The following is an 18,064-nucleotide window of genomic DNA, read 5'->3' as shown; positions in this document are numbered from 1 at the left end:
GTGATTTTATTTATTTACCAAAATAGGGTATGACTCTGCCAACTGTTTTATTCGCCTTTTCACTTGACAGTCACCCAGTAAACTTGTTGAGTCTGTCTCATTTTCTTTTCAAAGTGACTTTGGATATCTTGGACCATCAAATCTGGGGTTTGAAGCCCAAGGTATTAAGGTTGGAAATGAAAAACCAGGCATCTTAATGAAAATTCCTAATTGAAGTGAGGAGAGGCTTAAAATGATCACATTTTGGTCACTTCAGGAGCAGCATCTGAGCTGTATTTCTCTGCATGTTGGTAGAAGGGCAGGTCACTTCGCCTAACACTAAGAGAGCAGTTACAACCTTTACATGCCCTGAGGAAGGGCCTTCTTCCCCAAACCTGTCCCCATTGCCTTCTGGACTGGGGGACAGCCAGCGGGGCCAGCTGGTTCTGCGAGCTACAAAGGTGGCATTCAACTCTCCATCCAGCTGGGAAGGGGTTATGTTTGGGTCGGAGCAGGTGCGCAGAAGGTAGAAACGATAGCACAGACTTTGTTGTCAGACTGGCACAGGTTCAAGTCCCAGCTCTGTTACTTGCCGCCCAGCTGGGTGACCTTGGGCCAGTCGCTTAATGGCTCAGAGCCTCATGTGTAAAATGCGGTAATCAAAGTCCTCTTGCGGGGCTGTCATCAATATCGAGTCAAATAGCACATATCTGGCACAGGGACTGGCAGTCAAGAAGCACCGGATGGTGTGCTAGGGGTCAGCGGACTTTTTTGGCGCAGAGCAGATAGTAAGGATTCTAGGTGTTGTGGGCCGTGCTCTCTGTCGCAACTACTCAGCTCTGCCGTTGCAGACAGGGCGTAAATGAAGGAGAGCGGGTGTGTCCCAGTACCAGTTTATTTACAAAAACAGGCGGCAGGATCGGACCCAGGGGCGGGAGTTGGCTGACCCTGCTCTGGGCCAGCGCTGTCCCATAGAAATAAAATGTGAACCGTGGAAGTAATACAATATTTTCTCCTAGCCGCAGGAAAAGAGTAGAGAGAAACAGGTGAAATTAGTTTGAGTAATATAGTTTATTCACTTCAAATTATCCAAACTATTATTTCTTCAACATGTAATCCATAGGGAAAATCATGAATGAACTATTTTACTTTAATTCTTGGTATTATTTTGAAAAGTCTACTATGTGTTTTAAACTCATGGCCCTTCTCATTTCATACCGCCTCATTTCAAGCGCTCAACAACCTCATTGGAGAGCACAGCTTTAGAGGGTGATGTCAAACTTGGGCATAACCATTTAGGGGTCAGGAAATCAGTTTGTTAGAAAAAAGTCAAATTTTAAAAATGAAATAGAGGAAAATATAGAATAGAGTGCATGGCACGGAGGAAGGATATGGGTCGTTTCGGGCAGTTTTGTGCGTGCTTGTGTGTATGTGTTTGCTGGGCCGTGATGAGAATCACAAGACACATTTCTTCCTGTGGGTTATTGTCAAACATGTTTGAAATTCACTGCTTTACATACTAAAATCAAGTTTCTTTTTTTTTAAACGAGGTGAGCCAAGGTGTCAGCTTCTCCCTTACTCAGGCTGTGCCGGTGCGGGCTCAGAGCTCTCTGTTGATCCGATAAATGAGTGTCTAAAACCAGCCAAACCAGTTACTAAATGTCATGTTGACCATTTAAAAAGGACAAATCAAAATTCCCAACTTTCACCTTTGCTCCTCTATCCTTAGTTTCAAAGACTCCCCCTTTTACAGATGCCCCACTGAAACCCAGGGAGGAGAAAAGCTTTGTCAAGACCCAAAACCTCAGCGGTGGTTTGGGCTGAGAATGAGGAAGTCCAGGAGCCCAGCTGGGGAACGGCTCCCTCCACCCCTGCTGGGGCTGTGCGTGTGCGTGAACGGGAGCCTGGGTGCAAGCGCCCGGTGTCATCAGTCATTTTTCCTTGGAATTTCTGAATATTTGGAGCCAAAGTTAAAGAGAGATTGCTTTAAAGAATTTCATTCTCTTCTTGATTCTTCCACAAATTTTTCTGAGCGTCTAAAAACAGAAGTGTCCCCACAGGCTCTTTGCTCTAACAGCTCACAACCCAGAGGGGAGTTATCTTTCTGTAAAAATATGTCCGGGGCCGGCCCAGTGGCGCAGCGGTTAAGTTTGCATGTTCCGCTTCTCGGCGGCCCGGGGTTCTCGGGTTCGGATCCCAGGTGTGGACAAGGCTCTGCTTGGCACGCCATGCTGTGGTAGGCGTCCCACGTATAAAGTAGAGGAAGATGGGCATGGATGTTAGCTCAGGGCCAGTCTTCCTCATCAAAAAAAGGAGGACTGGCAGTAGTTAGTTCAAGGCTAATCTTCCTCAAAAAAAAAAAAGTGTCCAATATTGTTCAGAGTGAAGTGGAGAAGAGCTTGTTGTCGTGTCTGGCTGGTAATTCCATAGAGTTGAAAATAGGAAATTGGTAAAGCTCACTTTTTTCCTCTTGCTTTTCAACTATATGATGAAAAACATTTTAAATAATTTTTACAGAAAAAATAACTTAAAGTCCATTTTCCTGAAATAAATTCTGGGTAAATCGCCCCGCTGAGTGAGCGCGGTTTCCTTCCTTTCCCCTGCGGTTGGCGTGTAGAAAGAACACAGACTTCGGGTTTGGGCTGACCTGGGTGCTCGTCCCGCCCGCTTGTCCCGCCTGCACCCCTGCTAGGCTGAGACTGAGGCCGTGGGCTCTAGGACTCAGCTTCGTCACCTGTAGAATGGGGGTAATAATTTTGGCCTCATGAGGTTGTCGTAAAGATTGGTGGGGGAAATAAAAAAAGTCTGCATGGAAAAATGCTTCCATGTATGAATTTTTGCTATGAATAAGTTTTCATCACAATGGAACGAACTGTCTAGAAATGATGTATGTTTTCACTTCCCCCTCCGTCCAGAAGGGTGCAGTGTGAAGCCGAGAAACGCATTTCTGCTCCCTTATTTTACTGTCCTGAGATTTAACGACTTACAGATTGCGTTTTTAAGCTGTCTTTTCTCCACCCATTCGCATCTCACTCTCACACAGATACAGTTTCTGTCAGAAATTCGACATTCACGAGAAAATGGCCACACCTTTTTGGACACTTTTTAAAAAAAAAAATAAGTAAGGACTTTCAGTTGTTGCCATGACAGCCAGTCTCCTGTCAGTTATCCAGAAATGGATTATTAATGGGCTTTGTCCAGGCTGTGTCAGTGAACACACCCACGTCCTCCACGGGAGGGTAATGCGGCTCCAATGGCAAGAGTGGTCACAGTGCTGACTCGGATGTCCTTGCCCCCCAGCCGCAGGCGTGCGCACGCCCACACACACACACACAGACACAGAGACACACACAGACACGGACACACACACACACAGACACACACACACACAGAGACACAGACACACACAGACACACACACAGACACACAGACACAGACACACACACACAGACACAGAGACACACACAGACACGGACACACACACACACAGACACACACACAGACACACAGACACACACACAGACACACACAGACACACAGACACACACAGACACACACACAGACACACACAGACACGGACACACACACACACACACAGACACACACACACACAGACACACACAGACACGGACACACACACACACACACAGACACACACACAGACACACAGAGACACACAGACACACACAGAGACACAGACACACACAGACACGGACACACACACACACAGACACACACACAGACACACAGAGACACACAGACATAGACACACACAGACACAGACACACACACACAGACACACACACAGACACACAGAGACACACAGACATAGACACACACAGACACAGACACACACACACAGACACACACAGACACAGACACACAGACACAGACACACACACAGACACACAGAGACACACAGACATAGACACACACACAGACACACACAGACACAGACACACAGACACACGCATACACAGACACACACACACACAGACACACACAGACACACACAAACACAGACACACACAGACAGACAGACACACACACACAGACACACAGACACAGGCATACACAGACACACAGACACACACACAGACACACATGACCTGAGTGAGCCAGCCATTTGCATGGGATCCTCTTTAGCAGCCAAAGACCCTATTTTCCTGGCATTTCAGGTTATGTAAAAGGTTGGGTGGCTGTCTGAGTCGTTTTTCCGGAAGCAGGATGCTTAAACTGGTACTTTGTTTCATTCCCAGAGACGTGACCCATTTCTGCTCAGATAGCCCTTCCCACAAGGTAAGACAGTCGTCCGTGGCGATTGACTGACCAGGAACAAATTCATGTACCAATTCCGCGAGATAAGAGGGGAGGCCACTGGAAGGCTGAGAGTCAGACAGGATATTTTTGCAACTTATTGAGCTATAGGTGGCTCAATTTAAAAATAAGAGGCACTGTGTGTTAGCCTTTTAAGCTTCTCAGACAAGGCAATTTTAAGGCAACTTACGTAACCTATCTGAGCCTCGGTTTCCACATCTGTAAAGTGGGTTTCCAATAGAACCCCGTGTTTTAGGGGTGGTTGTGAGGAAGTTCCTGGCACACAGTGAGTCTTCAGTCCGTTAGCTGCTGTTGTTGAAAAGGTTGATCCCTAGGCCTGTACCAGGGCCTCTCGAACGTTGTCGAATCTCCTGAAATCTTTTAGGATATTCAAAATATAACCTTTTAAAGTTGACTTTGTTTTTCAAAAATAAAAATTAATTTATTTCAAAAGAAAATGCTTGGAGCTGCCATCCAGGTAATAACACGTCGATGGCTTTTCTTCAGTGTCGAGCCTGGGTTGACACCAACCTCGCTGATTTCTGCTGCCATGGTGTCTGAGGGTGTCCATATCTGAAAGTATCTAGAAAATATGTCCCTTTTAAAAGACATCTTCTTTTTCTGACACAGTAAGAGAGTGAGAGATGAGAGAAGGCAAGATGGACCTAAGAATTCAGGTATTCCATTGAAGAGAAAAACCTGGCATTGTGAAAGAAATACAGCCAGGAGCACGGTTCAAGGCCAGGGAGAATGAAAGTTTGAGAGGCTGGTTTTGCTCCTTGCTTTCTGTCTCCTCGTCTAAATTCTTCTAATTCTGAGGAGATGAGTTCCTGTAGGGTTAAGATGGACAAAAAAGTCATTATCTGAGTGAGTTAGAAGATGCTGAGGGGAAGCCAGGGGCCAGAGAAACGAAGCTTAGTGCTGTCTTTGCAGGAGCATCTCGTAGGGCCCACGGCCTCAGGAGAGCAGATGGCCCAGCCTGCACTTGGTGGGACTGGCATTCCGAAATAACGCACAGGTCCCAGACAGTGCATATTTAAGCTATTCTGGAAAGACTGTCTTCCCGCCAACCGTGCCCCTCTGTGGGATCTGCTGCCAGGGAAGATTGGGAGGCAGAGCACTGCAAAACCTGTGGGCTCCCGGATGCAGACAGGCTGGCTGTGTGACCTTGGAGAAACTGCCTACCTTTCTGAGCCTCAAGTTTGCTCATTTGAAAAAAGGGAGATGGTATTTTCCTTGCAAGGCTGTGATGAGGACGTGATGAGAGGCCGTCTGTGATGCGCCTGGCCTGTCATAGGCTCTCAACACCTGTTACCCGCTTCTGTGTGCTGAAGAAGCTGTCCCTGTCCCTAATTCCTGAGGGGACAGTGGGGCCATGTGGGCTGGGAGATTCACTGGCCTTTCTCGATTCCAGCTTAGAGGGGAGGGAGATTTTATTTTTTGGTAACGTCTATTTCACGCTCTCATGAGTTCACCCTGAGGCCCACGTATGACCTTGTCAGCCATTCAGCATGTGGGTAAGTTTTTATCATACTTCTTTAGTTTATCCTCCTGCAAAACACATATTTCTGGGAGGTCTAATCAAGCGCCTCTCTGTGAACTATGCCACGTTCAGGCAGATGCTTGCCTGGGGGGTACCCGGTCGTGTGGGGCCCCCTGGCCTGGGCACAGCACCCTGACCTCCCCAGGCCTGTTTTTTTTTTTAACGTAAAACATCAGATTGATGATTGGGTTTCTAAAGTCCTTTTACATCCCCCAAATTCTATGGTTTGAATTTCCACTTCTCTGTGTAATCATCCAATAGCACAAGCAGATAAGTGGCCCGAGCTTCTGTGATGGTATTTTTCTCCCACAGAGCTGGTGACGCTGGTGAAGATTCAGAAGTTGGGACACTGGCGGGTTTGCCATGGTGGCAAGGGGCCAGGGCAGTCGGCAACGGGTGAGCTTCTCTAATCCGCAGAGGCTGAGCCGAAACTCTCAGAAGACTCGTTTAGGATTTTCGGATCTTATACAGACTTATCATTTTGAATTATGGCCGTATGCTGTGCAGCCAGCCTCTGGGTTGGTCTTCCCTATGCGAGAAGGAGGAAGGCCACGTTCATCTATTTGTACATTACTTTTCTCAGCCTCGTGGGATTCTAACGATGAGGTCAGAGCTCAGACAAACCAGGAGCAAGCCACATGGACGAGAACACTCATCTTCCATATTCCGTGTGGGGTCGAAGGTTATCCAGAGTTTGGCAAATGAATGTTTTATACATTTTTAGTTAAAATATTTATAGTATGATGGTATCATTTTAAAAAATCATTCCCAGCTCTAACAGCTTTGTTGATTAATCATCCAACCGCTGGTCCACACTGTACTCAACAAGAGAGCTTCGACTCTTGTTTTGTTCCCTGCTCTTGAAATCCATGAGAGAGCTATACCTAACAACACCATACTGTCATCTTTTCTTTACACTCCTGTGAGTGCATTTTTCTTTCAAGCAACCCAAACAGTCCTGACTAAGAGAGTGAAGGAGGATGGCAGGTCATTGCTAAGCTTTATCGCGTTGTGGCGATGGTTTCTCACCTGTCCCCTTTATCGTGTTAACTGTCAGTGCTCCAAACTTGCCATTGGCATAATTGCTGCCCCTTGAGCACCCACAGCCCCATGGACAGGGTCTGGGGGGCGATGTCACGCCATGTATGTCATGAGTGAGATGGTACTGTGGTGGCCGCCCCTCGGAACATTAGCACTGCCCTCTGGAATCCAGCTGGGCACCATCCAGCAGACGTGGATCAAGCACGCACGGTGCCTCAGGCCCTGTGGTAGGTGCGGGACACGTAGAGATGGAGGAGACAGCTTGCTCTGGAGGGGCTTATGTTGCAGTGACAGCAGCGACTGAAGCGAGCAGACCCTATGCCAGCATTGTTTAAGTGCCGCATGTATGTCGGCCCCCACACACGGCTGTGGAACATGGACACCATGGGGGGAGTTGCTTTTCTGGAAAGACAGCAAATTCAAGAGTGCAGTGTGACAACTGTGAGAAGGAAATGCTGCACTTGGTTTTCCTGAAGTACGGGGAAGACGGGCTCGGAATTCCCTGTCTGCGTTCCGAGGCAGATGAGAGCAGTGAGGGCCTTTGCGGAGGGGCTGGCATCCTCCTCAACAGTAGGCTGGGCGTGAGTGGCTAGGCTGATGGCTTGCACCTCAACATCCCTCTGATGTTCTTAAAAACTGACATTTAGAGATCACTCTCTATTAAGATTCTTGGATGCTCCTGGTAGAACCCTAGCTCAGAGCGAAAGCAGGGGGATCTTTATTGGCTAAGGTCCCTGGGACGTCTAGGGACTCAGTGAGCTGCGGACAGAGCTGGACCAGGGGTGTGCATGTCGTCATGGAGATCCTGTTCCCTCCCCATCTCTCGCTGGGCTTTCCTGGGGTGTCTGCATTTGGGGCAACGAGGGCTCCTGGCAGTTCACAGCTTACAGGATTCTCACAGTCAATGATCCCAGCAGTAAAAAGTGCCTCTTTTTGACGCTTCCGGGAAAAGGCCCGGGGAACGGTCTCATGAGCTGGACTTCAGTCACACCCAGTCCTGGTCTGACCACTGGAGGAGATTGTTGTCTGATGGGCCAGGTCTGGGTCATTGCGTTCACTTCTACAGGGCAGATGGAAAGGGGTGGTTCCCTAAAGAGATGCTGGGGAAATGAAAAGAAGGGAAAAGAAAAGAAAGAGAAAAAGAAGGAAGGAAGGAAGAAAGAAGAAAGGAAAAAAGGAAGAAAGAAAAAGAAATAGGTGTGGCTACTACAAACCCATAAAAATCTCGTAATTATATGACTTACACCTCAGCTCTGCAATCCTTAATTCCAGTTTAGTTTATCACGGACTATTTTCTCCTTTTTCCACCTCCACTCCCACAGACGTGTGCTTTTTTAAAGTCGTGTTGCTTTCTGTCACCTGAAGCTTCAGCAGTTGCTGCGAATGCCGCTTCTTTAAGCTCAGGGTGTCATTAGGAGCATAACAGCCACCCTGTGCAGCTTAACTTCTCCCTACAGATTCTAAAAATACCCAGAGACGCTCAGACAGGGAGGCACCGTGTGCGCAGGTGCAAACACATGCCGGCTTTCTCAATGGCCTCAGAGCTGTCGCTGCAGAGACAGCCACTGGGTCACTCAGCTCTGTTCTTTACTTTTTATTTTTAGTTTTGGCTCACCTATATTGCTGTTTATGCAGAGGAGAAAAAAGGAGTTATTGTTGGAACAGAATTGACTGGAAGAAAGGGAAAGAGAGAAACATCAAACTCGTTATATGTCTCTTGTAGCTCGGTGTCGCCCTGGACTAAGATGTGTCAAGAGATCAGACGAGTCCAGGGAGCAGCACAGATTAGCTGGGATTTAAAATAAAACTCCTTGACAAGAGGTCACCTAGACTGACTCTCACGCATGTATCCCTGAAGAGGCCCGAGGACCACATTCGGAGGTTAGTGCTCACAAAGGGCCAGGGCCAGCGCTGGGGTTATTTTTCAAAGGCAAAGCAAAAGCCACTCCCCTTTCCATGGAGTTCTCGGGTGGAGCTGAGCCATCCTGGAAGCTGGAGTTTTCTTGTTTCAAGGAGGGGTCCCATTTTATGGGACTGAGGAGCTAAGGATGTTGACATCACCTGCTCTGTGTCTGTGGTTTGGGAACCTGTCCAGTGTTGGTCGTCTTATCAAAACAATGAGCCTTGGGTTTTTGAAAGGTGACCCAGGGGTTAAATGATAAAATCAGATGGATTATGAAAATAAGTGAGTCATTACAGGTCGGACCTTTGGTAGGTTGCCTGGAAGAATCAAGGGTCTCCTTAACCAGAGAATGAGCCTGGACCGATGTAGCATGCAGGCACAGTCTGTTAGATGGCACTAGTGATGATCAGGGAAGGGAGAAAAAACCCGCAGCTTTTTACCAACTCTATGGGTGTCCGGACTCCATGGCACATTTGTTTTAGCTGCTGGGAACTGCCACGCAATTAGCAGATTGCTCAGAAGTTGTTCTCGGAGCAGCCTTTCGGTTGGCCAGTTTACGGCAGGATCCTGGGATTAAGATTAAAAAGTTAATCCTTGTAGGGTAAGCATGAGTGAGTTCTTGGGACAAGATGTACTTCGCAGTGTTTCCGTCCTCGCGTGAGGGGAGGGAGCCTGCGTGCCCTGGACATGTGCTTCTCATTGGAAACTGCGATCCAGTCTCTCTCTAGCCTGGTTCTCATGGAAAGTCCTTGGCATCTCCTCAAACCTCAAGCAAAGGCTTCTAAGCTGCTAAATGGCTCAGTGGTCCCTGCCAAGGAGCATGTCAGGGGCAGGGGCGCCTTGCTCTTTGCGGGTGGGAGTTTGCTCATCCGGGAGTTAAAGTCTGCCTTCCTTAAAAAAATCTGCATTGCTTATTTAAATGGAATCGCCTGAATGTGGTGAAGGATTTGACTGGTTGCGTGAATCTGGGCAGCCTGGTAACAATATTAGCCGAGCGTAGCAGCAGCAGCAGGAGCTGACACCCGTGCAGCACTTCCTAGGTGCCAGACACTGCTCCGTGGGCCGCAGATTCTGATGCGTTTAGTCCACAGACAGCGGGGTTTCAGATTCGTCCCTCCATCTTCCCCTCCGGAGCTACAAGTAGCCAGAAGGGCTATGCTCACTTTCCAGGATGGCCAGGCAATTGCCAGCTGTTAACTGCATCCTGCATCCTGCAGCCTTGACTTCTCCTGGAGTTTAGTTGGAGAGAACCACGGGTTACATGTTTGTCTGCACACACTCTCGTCTTTCACACTCTTGTTCATTTTGTGACCAGCGAGTTCAAGGCACACGGTTTCCCAATCCGATGGAGAGATTCAGTTATGGGCAAAGACCCACTTTGTTCGCCCTGCCCTTCTTGCTTCCAACACTTTGGGAAGGTTCTCATTTTATGCTAAGTAGTTAAATTTCATGAAAAAGAAGGGCGGCGGCCTTTCGGAGTTGCTCATGAAGACCCAAGCTGCTGATGTGAACGGAAAGGGGGAGCTCTTGGACACAGAGATTTTAACACATCAGCCCAGGTTTCAAGCTGCTTCAGCACAGTCAGCATCAGTGCCCTTTGGTGGCGTTTCGTGTGCTTTGGTGAAAGGGGTGTATATTGCAGGAGCGAGCTGCTTTGGGATCGCTGTCTTCCCAGGAGGGGGGCCTGGGTGTCCCGGGCACCGTCACCCAAACAAACAACACTGCAGTCATGGTTCCCTAAAGCCATGCTGTGTGGAGGCATCAGGCCCCTTCCACGTGCGTCTGCATTTTAGGATCTGCGGGTTCTGACCTTTCCTGAATGTGTATGTTGCTTTTCCTTTCAGAACGTGGAGTCCTAAACTGCAAATGCGCATTTGGGGTGGGAGGCAGTGGTATTGCCGATTGCATTTCCAAGTGTGAGGCGCTGGCCTGGGCGTGGAGCGAGGGCAGCCTGTCTGTGGACTGTGGCTTTGCTTTCCTGGCTGAACCACGGGGGACCTTCCACAGGCAGAGCTGCTGCCTCCTGCCTTGTGCAAGTGTTTTCACTTACAAAGGCCGATTTCGTGAAAAAGACCGTGATTTGGGGTTTCTTAAAGAAAAACCCACATTGGCGGGAAGGAAAGGGGTGTTCCAATTTTCTAGATAATTTAGATCATGAAGGTCTCTAAAAGAGGTGATTTAGGCCCAAAACAAAAGAAAACAAGCAAAACAAACAGAACAAATCAGACAAAGAAACAGAAACTACTCTAATTGTTCAGGGTCTGAGCTATCTGGATTTGATAACTGGGAAGGCGGCCTCAGCCGGCTAGTGACAGCAGCTGCAGGAGGATGCCCGTGCGGGCCTGTCCCGAGGGTCACCTTTGCAGGGGCTGTGGGCAGGAGGTGCATCTCTTCTCACCTGCTTGGTGGTGTTTTCACCTGCGGGGTCTTCCTGGGAAGTAGAGTGGTTGGAGACCATGCGCTTTGGCTCTCAGGAAGACCTACGTTTACATTCTGGCGCGGCCACTCGGCTGTCTGGTGACTTTACCTTGCTGAGGCTCAGTTGCCTCATTTGATGTGGACGGGATAATCGCTCCCCCTTTGTAAGATCAAGTGGAATGATGGAGGTGGAGAATTTGGTCCCTAGTGTATGTTCTGTGATGTCCGTCTGTATCCCCGTCTCGGAGCTGAGGTCAAATCAGAGGACGAATTGATAGATAGCCAGCCCAATATTAGTTGAAAGAGGGAAGTCAACAAAGAAAGAGATGAACACAGTGTCTCAAGATCCACCCTTTCTATGCTATATCCCAATTCCATTACTGACGTGCTGTGTGACCTTGGGAAGTTGCTCAACCTCTCTGATCTTCAATTTCCTGATCTGTGAAATGGGCATAATCATACTGGTTCCTTCCTCCTAGGACTGTGGTGAGGATTAAATGAGCTAATGCTCATGACCTTGGTGCCCTGCACAGGGTCTTTCAGCCTCCACGTGGTCCAGGCTGTGTGGGGTCCTGCAGATTTGTTGACGTCTTGTGTCACCGTAGCCCACTGATGAAGACTCAGAGCCACGCCCCGCCCCGCCGTCAGCTTGGGGCCCATCTGGACTTGCCCGGTGTCCCCCCCGGGGCCCCCTCTGCTCCGGGCCGGTCCAGGCTCGCGCACGGCGCTCGGTCTCGCGTCTCCACAGTCTCCTCCCGTTGGCACAGCTTCTCCGTCCGTCTCTGTCCTTCGTGACCTGACACTCTTGAAGAGGCCCCATCAGTCCTTTTGTAGGATGCCCCTCAGTGTGTGATTATCTGATATTTTCTCCGTTTCCTGCTTTTCCATTGACTGTCCAGGCCAAGGGTCTTCTGACAAATGGCAGTTACAAGGCCTCATAAGTTATCTGGTTATTTGAGCCTGGCGGGGTATTTTTAGGTCCTGGAAGTTAAGAGTATGGACTCTGAAGCCAGATAGTCTGGGTTCCATTCCTGGCTCTGTGACTTACCTGCTGTGTGACCTTGTGAATGTTACTTGACCTCTCTGTGCCTTAATGTCCTTGTCTACAACATGGGGATAATATAGAACTGACCTATTAGGGTTGTAGTGTAGATTAAGTGGGTTAAAGCCAGCGAAGAGTGCCTTGCAGTTGGTTGTCAGTCAGTATGTCTTAGCCTCACCGCTGCTGCAGCGCCCGCGGTCCTGTCCTCTGCCTCCCCCCCACGAAGTCCAGGCCCAGTGATGTCCTGATGGCGCTTCCCCGGTCCGCGGTGTGGGCGGGGTTCTGACCAGCGCGAGGCCTTTGCAGCAAAGCCTGGGGTTTTCGGCTGTGGTCCTCACGTCCCATCTAGAAAAGCCCTTTCAGCTGGAGGGTCGAATGTTGGTCCCCTCCGCGCGCGGCTGCCCTGGGCCCGCTGTCCTCTCCCCGCTCTCCTGTCCTTTGTTCTGCCCGTTTTGGGGCTCCCGTCCTGGCCAGGGCGGCGTGGTGGGCACAGGCCAGCTCCCTGGAAAGACTGGCGGGGCAGGTCCGGCGCCATCGCTTGGCAGGCACGTCGATCGCCGCTTTGGCCTCTGCATCTCCGAAAGGCGCCTGCGACGCAGCAGCTGGGGCGGTAGAATTGGCTGAGGCTTTTCCCTGGCGGCGCCCTGCAGATGCTCCCTCTCCTGTTTTCTTTAATCCCCATCGCAACTGTATGATGTGACTTCCAACGTGACCCCGTTGTACAGATGAGGAAACCCAGAAACAGAGAGTCTAAGTAACTTGCCCAAGATCACACAGCCAAGGTATGGAGGGGTCAGGATTCAGACTCAGCCTGGCTGTGGAGCCACCTTCTTACTGACCTCACTCTTTGCGGCGTGGAGCCTCAGAGGGTCTCTGTGAGGGTTAAATAGGGAGATCTACATAAAGTACTCAGGAAAGTCCTGGCCCACAGTGAGTGCATAATAAACCTCAGCGGTTATTAATCCGTGATCTCGTTTCTGTCTCCTCTGGCTTGTGGGTTACGTGATTTTGGGGATGCAGCTGCTGCTACTTGCCAGTCACTGACGAGTGCGCTGCACCATGGGCGATGGACACCTCGCCCGATTTCCAGACTAGCAGTACCTTGGGTTCTGCTTTTCTGGCCCTTGCTTCTGCCTTCTTTCTCTCACTCACAGCTGGGCCTCATGTCTGCGGGGGACCAGCTGCTTCCTGTCCCCAAGCTCGGTCCCCGAGACCCATTGTGTGGCACAGCCTGGGGCAGGTCCTCGTGACTGGCGTCCTTGCTGGGTTTGCCCACCTCAGGGAGGGGCTCAACGCTCTCTTGGGAACAGCAGCCCTGGCCCTGGGCCTCGGGGTCTGGAAGAAGGCGTTCGAGGAGGACGACGGGTGCCCAAGGACAGCCGCGGAGGGATGGGGAACGGGAGGGGCCCGCGCTGCGTCCTCAGCTCCCGGGAGCCTTTCCTCCCGCTGTGACTGGAGGCCCCCCGTCCCTCCAGGCTGCCTCAGGGCCCCGTCTCTGAGAGGACGCCTTCTCTGCACCCCGACTCGCCTCGGGCCCTGCTGGGTGGGTCCCGGTCCTTCTGAAAGTCAGCCCCCGGGTGTGCACAGGCCTGAATCTCAGACCACGAGGCAGGGAGGTGTCGTGGGCAGAGTCCAGATGCTCCAGCCAGACCGCGGGGGCTGCATCCCCACCACCACGTGCTCAGTGAGCTCAGGCAAGTTCCTGAGGCCTCTGTGCCTCGGTTTCTTCGCCTGTAGAGCACAGAGTATACAGTGCCTGCCTCACAGGGTCATTTTAAGGAAACTCAGAAAGCTTATTGATTATAATCGCTTTTATACTGGGAATTTCTTGAGGCCACATCAGCACTGTACTCATATTTGTGGCTGGTCCTGGGCTAGGTCCTTCCTGGTTGTTGAGAATGAGTTTGCAATAAGTACCTGAGGATTGGAGTGGGTTTCAGCGTGGACTCCGTGGCTGCGCTCCAGGACCACTGAGGCACGATGAAGCGCCAGAGAACAGCGGCGGGGTGGAGCCGTCAGCTGGGCGGCGCGAGCCACCGATGAAGCTCCATCCGGAGCCATGAGATTCTCAGTCCAGCTGAAAATGCACGAAAGATGCGCCCCATCCTGAGAGAGAAGACGCGGCTCCCTAAGGGGTGACAGGGCAGCCTTGGGTTCCCTCCGGCCCTCCCCTTTCCTCCTCCCCATCCCTCCCCATCCCACCTCCCCTTTCCTCCTCCCCTTCCCTCCCCATCCCTCCCCATCCCACCTCCCCTTTCCTCCTCCCCTTCCCTCCCCATCCCTCCCCATCTCTCCTCCCCATCCCTCCTCCACTTCCCTCCCCATCCCTCCCCATCTCTCCTCCCCATCCCTCCCCATCCCTCCCCATCTCTCCTCCCCATCCCTCCTCCCCTTCCCTCCCCATCCCTCCTCCCCTTCCCTCCTCCCCTTCCCTCCTCCCCTTCCCTCCTCCCCTTCCCTCCTCCCCTTCCCTCCTCCCCTTCCCTCCCCATCCCTCCTCCCCACCCCTCCTCTCCATCCCTCCTCCCCTTCCCTCCTCCCCTTCCCTCCTCCCCTTCCCTCCTCCCCTTCCCTCCTCCCCTTCCCTCCTCCCCTTCCCTCCCCATCCCTCCTCCCCACCCCTCCTCTCCCATCCCTCCTCCCCATCCCCCCTTCCCATCCCTCCTCCCCATCCCTCCTTCCCTTCCATCCTCTCCCATCCCTCCTCCCATCCCTCCTCCCCACCCCTCCTCCCCATCCCTCCTCCCCATCCCTCCTCCCCTTCCCACCTCCCCATCCCTCCTCCCCTCCCCTCCTCCCCTTCCCTCCCCATCCCTCCTCCCCATCCCTCCTCCCCACCCCTCCGCCTTATCCCTCCTCCCCATCCCTCCTCCCCATCCCTCCTCCCCACCCCTCCGCCTTATCCCTCCTCCCCATCCCTCCTCCCCATCCCTCCACTGTTCTCTCTGCCCCCCTCTTCCCTCTAGGCTGTGCCCCACTCCCGTGCTTTCTTCAGGAGCTGCAGGCAGCGGTGAAGCACCAAGGGCTGAGGGAGGGCCCCGCAGGGCTGGACCCCAGACTCCTCCCTCAGCTGCCCGGGGGATTAGTGGCTTCGTAGCTCTCAGGCTGCTCTCGCTTTGCTGCAGTTTTGCTTTTTCAAATTAAAAACATTTGTGACCTGCAGCCTGGTCAGATGAGTTTCAAGATTGGGTTGGACGGTGCTGCTTCAACTTGCGCCTACGCCGCGGAGCCGGGGCACCCGGTGTGACCCTGCAGCCTGGAGCGCGCCCGGCCGTTGGCCCTGTGTCCCCAGGCCCGAGGCTTCTGACTGCAGCCTCCAGCGGGGTTTCCACGCAGCATCCACCGTCGGAACCTCTTGGGTTCTGGAGCGGGAGGGAGGTGCCAGGCCCTGACGGGGAGCCGCGGGCCGTGTAAACGGATTGCAGCCTTTGGGTGGAGAATCTAGACGCCATCCAACCTGGTGGGTGCTGCCAAGCATAACTCAACTGTCGGACTCCCCTCCCCTCCCCGCGGGCTCGAGTTTCACGAGAAAAGACCCCTGGGTGTTACTTTAGTCCCTGGAGCCCCCAGTCTCTGGGAAGGCGATGGGGGAAGAAAAGTCCATCCTGCTCTGTGTTCTTTCTGCTGTCCCCACACTGTCAACTCCAGGCAGGACTGGATGTCGATGTTTTAAGACCAGAGGTGGACACGGGCAGGGAAATCAAGCACCATGTGTAGTGTACACTCTCTCTCCCAGACCCGTGCATTCCGCTCACGTAAAGTATTCTGTACAGGAGCTGAGCTGAAGGAGAGTTTACTTAGGGGCCAAGCGTTTTTGAAGGTCTTCGCATTACAAGATAGGAACTATGATTATCCTCATTTTGTAGATGAGTAAACAGAAGCTCAGAGAGGTTTAGTGACTTGGCCAAAGTTGCACAGCTAGGAAGTGGTGGAGCGGGACTCAAACCTGTATCTGACAGGCTGTACAATGTGTGCTGTTGATAAGTAAGCCATACTGTTGTAGGACCCGGGGAAGTACGCCAGCTTCACTCCCGGTGTGAAATGGATGCCTTGATGAGATGAAAGATGAGTTTGGGGGCACATGAGATGACTAGGGGTGCACCGATGACAAATTAAGTTCCATCATGTGGTGAGAAAACAACTCGCTTTTCCAATCTCCTTCCATCCCTCTGATTACGAGGTTCGACCCTCGCTCGGGTCCTGCCAGGCCTTTGCCACGGTCCTAAAACCTTTTCAGCCCTCTTTCAAACAAAGGGAGAGCAGCAGGCAGCAGACAGCATCGCTAGAGTTCGGTAAGATGTCCGCTGTCCCGTGCATTTCCATGCCCACCTATTTATGACAGGCGGTACTGGCTTTTCGTCGACAATAGTACCGGGAAAACTCCTCTCAGAGGACGTTTATTTCAGCACAAGAACCGGTCAGTGTTAAACATGGTTAAGTAGATAACAGTGGAGGAGGTGAAAATAGTGAAGGGCTGGAGTGAGCGGCTCTGGCGTGAGACAGGCCACGATGGGTGTGGGAGCTCCTGGCCTGACGCGGCTCTGACTCACTCAGCCTCAAGGAGGCGCCGCTCTCCTCCCCGCGGTCAACAGGAGAAAAGAAATGAGCCGCTGGTGAGTCCGGTGAGCCGGGCTTTCCCTTGAGATCCCAGGTCTGCGCTCACTCGCTCTGAAGGCTGTTGGAAGAGACGGGGGATGGAGACGATGAAGCTGGTTTCTGTTTCCATCAAACCGCAGAGGCTGAGCGAGGGCTGAGGATGAACTTAGGTCTCGGGTCAGGTCCTGCCCTACAAATGGGAGGTTCCAGGTGCTGGAGGGGGTTTCCCCTATGGTCATCTAGGCCGAGGGCAGTGGTAGGTGACTCGTGCTTTCATACATTTGCAGGCTGAGCTCCTCTTCTCTATTCTCTTTTCCCTAAGGTAGCCAGCAGCCTGGCCTGGTCCGTGGGGACCCAGACAGCCCAGGACTCAGCTTCTGTGTCTTGTGCCCCCAGCTCCCCAGCACCGCACGGGGCCGCGAGCTACAGGGAAGAAAGTAGACGATGGCCTCCACCCTCCAGAAGCGGGCCAGGCTGTGCTACGTGATTTTGCCCTTAGAGCAGCATCCTTAGGGAGGTAAGCAGCCCAGGTCTTCCTTAAGAGGGTCAGTCAGGAAGGGCCCCCAGGAGCGAGAAGTCCTGGACCAGGCAGCTTTCACTGGGTCGTGCTTCAGTAACAACCACCCCAAGTCTCTGTGGCTACAACCTCGAAAGTTTGGTTTTTGTGTCTGTTCCACGTTGGCTGCTGGCCAGTTGCAAGTGTCGTCCGTGACCACTCCATCTAACCCAGGCTGACGTTACAACTCAGTTATAGAGTTACTTTTACCAAATTCTTAGAGCCGGTGTAGCAACTCTTGGCTCAATGAACTTTTCTCACTGTGGGCTGAAGGTCCTTAACTTACAGAATATTAATAAGAAGATGGTGAGCGGAGATTTATTTTTAACCACAGTATCTGAGTTGGTTTCTCAGTGTGAGTCTACTTGGGTAGATGATGAATCACCCCAAACTGACCCCTTCCAGAAATGTCTGTGGAGCAACACAGAGGGGAACTCTCAGTTGCCTCTCTCCCCACGGCCCCGCCCCCGCCCCCCCATTGAAGGACATGCTGACAGCCGTTTGCGGCCTCCTGGACAGCACTCCAGAACGGCAGTGGGTCTGTCTGCTCTCCTCGTGTGGGGGACACATATGGTGCTCTTGGTGTTGGAGGGAGCAGAATGTATTCTGAGAGCTGCTTTTACATCCAGCCTCCGTACACAGAGGGGCAGGGGTGCAAGTCAGCACGTG

The 18,064-nt window shown here is 51.9% G+C and overlaps 1 protein-coding gene across 10 annotated transcripts in view; it reads left to right on the top strand.

The window, feature by feature from the left end:
• The window catches only part of SLC1A2 (solute carrier family 1 member 2), a 138,046-nt gene that overhangs the window by 23,721 nt on the left and 96,261 nt on the right, over positions 1-18,064 (top strand). For 2 of the 10 annotated variants that reach the window (XM_070229287.1, XM_070229277.1), the window contains exon 2: positions 8,604-8,761. The exons of 6 other annotated variants lie outside the window; for them this stretch is intronic. The gene's annotated coding sequence lies outside the window, so the exon portion shown is untranslated. Of the gene's footprint in view, positions 1-8,603; positions 8,762-17,165; positions 17,357-18,064 lie in introns of all 10 variants that reach the window. 2 more of the 10 variants (XM_070229288.1, XM_070229278.1) reach the window with 1 other exon arrangement.

The sequence above is a fragment of the Equus caballus genome, chromosome 12, assembly GCF_041296265.1.
Source record: "Equus caballus isolate H_3958 breed thoroughbred chromosome 12, TB-T2T, whole genome shotgun sequence".
NCBI classification, from domain to species: Eukaryota; Metazoa; Chordata; class Mammalia; order Perissodactyla; family Equidae; genus Equus; species Equus caballus.
The sequence above is the reverse complement of the archived record's forward strand: the minus strand, read 5'-3'. Positions and strand labels throughout refer to the sequence as shown.